At 31.8% G+C, this 3,798-nt stretch overlaps 1 pseudogene; it reads right to left on the reverse strand.

The window, feature by feature from the left end:
• Positions 1 to 1,445: 1,445 nt before the first annotated feature.
• On the reverse strand, positions 1,446 to 2,766 carry LOC121203246 (acetylserotonin O-methyltransferase-like; annotated as a pseudogene).
• Between the last annotated feature and the right edge of the window lie 1,032 nt (positions 2,767 to 3,798).

The raw sequence follows: 3,798 nt of genomic DNA on the forward strand, positions 1-3,798 counted from the left end.
TGGAAAAATTAATATTTTTTAATTTTACTAATGCGACAATCCACGTGCATGCCACACCATCAATTATTTAAAAAATAAAAAAAAACTTTAAAAATGTAGAAACCTATAGAAAATTATTTAAAAATTCAAAAAATATTTAAAATTAATATATATAAATTATTAAAAGGATAAATTACCAAAATAATCATTTATGTTTGAAATATTACATTTTAGTCACTTACATTATCGTGTTGTAACATTTTAGTTATTGAGTCGTTAATTAATGTTAATGATGTCACGGTAAGCTAACGTGACACATTAAATCATCATTTCAAACGAAAATTTTAGATTAAATTTTACAATTGATCCCTATATTTTTTTTTCATTTTGAACAATTTAATTTTTTTCTTTTATGTTATTTAAAATTTTTTTTCATTCTCTTCTGATTCTCCTTTTGTTTTCCTCCCTTCTTTATTTCTTTTAACGTAGCTTTTCTACATTTTCTATTTGTTAAAACTAGTTCATAAGCTCACCTCACTCGAAAAAAATTAAATTGTTCAAAAAAATAAAAGTATAGGGACTAGTTTTAACAAATGGAAAACATAGAAAAACTATGTTAAAAAAAATGGAGAATGGAGGAAAAAGGAGGGAGAAGTAAAAGAGAACGAAAAAAAAAGAAAAAAAAAGGAAAGTTACAAAAACATAAAAGGAAAAAAAATTAAATTGTTCAAAACGAAAAAAAGATAGGGATTGATTGTATAAATTAACCTAAAATTTTTGTTTGAAATGATGATTTAACGTGCGATGTCAGCTTATGGTTATACTGTTAACAAAAATTAATGGCTCTGTGACTAAAACGTAATATTTCAAACATAAGTGACTAAAATGTAACCTGAGGTAAACAAAAGTGACTATTTTAATAGTTTACCATTATCAAAATTAACATTGATTAACTTACTTTAATTACTATTAATCATACGAGTGGAAAGTTTCATCATCTTCCGTTATCTCATAATGCAAAATGGTAAATTGTGATTTTAGACCTTTAATTAATTGCAATTTAAGTCTCTAAATCTTTAGCCAATTAAAAATCTATAGCGATAATCATTGTAGCTTAATTAAGCAATTAATAGAAAAATTGAAGGACCAAACTTTAATATTCTTTTATACTTACGGAAATGGGATTCCGAAATTATATTTTCCGACACCATTAACTTTCAAGTCATTACCGGTAGGGTATATAAAATATAAAATATAAAATATAAAATATACATTATATTTTTCTTGCAAAAATATAAGAATTTAATAATGGTAAGGTGGTGGTAAATCTTATCTAGGTTCCTGCCCTTTGTAATGTTGGACAGGAAACTGTTAATTTTCTTTTTCCCTTGATAGACACTGAAACCTGAAAGTGGAAAACTTGTGAACTAAGTCACTGAATTTTTCTGCAATAACTTTTCAGCCACTTATTTCTAGATTTTATTGCCCTTCTCAATTTTTTCTTTTTTATCATAATTAATTTCTATCAACATTCATAACAATTCCGTTAACGCATTTGTGACTGCAATCTTTCACGCAACCTAATTGGTTTGGCCAATTGAAAACGCAACAGGATCTAAGATTTTATAGTAAAACAACCCCATGATTACCACAAATTAAAGAAAGCAGGCAAATAGGGAGTTTCTAAGGATAAGCTTCAATGACAGATTGTATTGCATGAATAGGTTCTACATTGAATCTGGTGAACCCTGCCTCTCCAAGAACATACTTCCATTCCTTCAATGTCCTTTCTTTGCCTTTGTTAGCATGTGCCATCATCACCATGTCTAATATCAACCTCACGAAATCTAGCTGCTCTCTTTTTATCTTCTTCCACCACCGCTTGAACTATTATAGCCTCCCCTTTGTCTTCCGGGATAGCTTCTCTACATTTCTTTAGGATTTTTATGCATTCCTCATCATCCCAGTCATGTTACACCTTCTGCAATTCACGAAAATACATATATATACGTCCTTAAAAGAGTGGGTTTGGTGGTATATTGTGGCGCTGAACCGAAGGAACCGAAGTTTTCATTACTAACCATTAAGAAAGCAGCGCCCGTCTTTGGGACACACTCGAACATGTCTCCTCCTATGTTTTTGACGCCGTCGACTTTCGCTGCAACAGCCACAACATAAGGAAGATCGAAGTGGATGCCATGAATCCAAGGGAATGCCTTTCCCAACATTGCTAAACCAGTCCCATTACTTCCACCAAAATCAACCAAACTTTTAATGCCATCAAACACTTGAGGACATTCTTCGATTATGGCTGGCACCGCCACTCTAGCTTCACAAGCCATTGCTTCGTCTATGAATTTGCTATGTCCTGGGTTCTTCTCTGCATAGCTCCATACATCCTTCCCGTTTGCTGTCTCAAACGGGGAATTCCCACTGTCAAGGACACGAGAACTTAGACTATGCCATGGTGCTAACATAACAGGGCTGCTCTCTAGTAGAATCAAAGTCGCCATGTCGAATCAATCGACGAGACAAAAGTGAGTGCAAAACCAGTGGAATGCTGACCGATGAGCTCCTCTTTGTATATTTTGGTAGTGGACCATGTTGGAAACATATAGACATTGAACGCCTATAAATATTTTATCACACCAAAAATATATTAAATTGATTTGGTGGTGTTCGCAAGCGTACAACTTAAATTGTAATATAGTAAAGTTTACAACAAAACACTAGTAAGTATTCTAAGGACCGTACTCAAGAAATTGCATATAGGAGAAATATTTATTAAATTAATTATAGAAAATAATTACTAATCTAATCGAGTCAAGAATTAGTAGTGCGAATCCAAATTAATATTTTAATTAAATTAATTAAATTAACTAACCTAGATTAATCTAATGAACTTTCCTATTCCTAGTGTCAACAATATGAGCATCTGGCCTATGATCGATTAAATCCCTAATTATCTAATTAAATAATTATATTATTCTAGATTAAGTTATTTATCACCCTTAGCTAAGACAATCCTCCCGGTGTATCTTCATTAAGAATTACCACTTAAGTTACCCTTCTAATCTCTTCCTAGACATGCAAATACTCTTTCGGCTCCCTTGTCTCGCGGTTTGATCATCATCCCTTGTATTCTTGGACCTTAATTGACATCCTACACACTTAATTAGTCCATGTGTCACTCACGGGGCCTGAGTCGGCCTTACGGGTCATCGAAATGGTAGAAAATGTGTAAAAATATTTATTTTATTAATATTTTATTTCTAACCTACTAATTCTGAAAATGCAATACTTAATTATAAAATGCCAAGAAGACAAGCTCATTAAGTGTAAAAATGACCTAAAATAACTACTACATTTGACATCAGGTCAAATACCCCCATACTTAAGTGTTTGTGTCGAAACCACTTTTTGAATACAAAAATAGTTTCGACTTTAAAAAAATGAAAATTGGAGTCACCACCGATCTTTTATCAAGGTGTGATCGGATCACCTAAAAACAATTTTGGTCTTCGAATTAAAACAATGGGTTCGAGAGTCGGTTTCGACGAAGAAGGGTTAGCACCGTCGTAACGCCCAAAATTGGTACTGAATTGATTATTTAATGTCTTAGTATCGAAAATTTGAAAAGATTTTAAAATACGATTTTTTAAAAAGAAAGTTTGAATAAATTAAATTGGATGATAAGACCCTCTTATTTCAAAGAAGTAAAATGTCACACCCAGTGAATTAAGGTGCATCATTTTTAATCCTCGAAACTAAGTTTGTCTTTTGACTTTTAAAACTCATGCATTTAAGTTTGAGAAGGAT

Source organism: Gossypium hirsutum, chromosome D12 (assembly GCF_007990345.1).
Source record: "Gossypium hirsutum isolate 1008001.06 chromosome D12, Gossypium_hirsutum_v2.1, whole genome shotgun sequence".
NCBI lineage: Eukaryota > Viridiplantae > Streptophyta > Magnoliopsida > Malvales > Malvaceae > Gossypium > Gossypium hirsutum.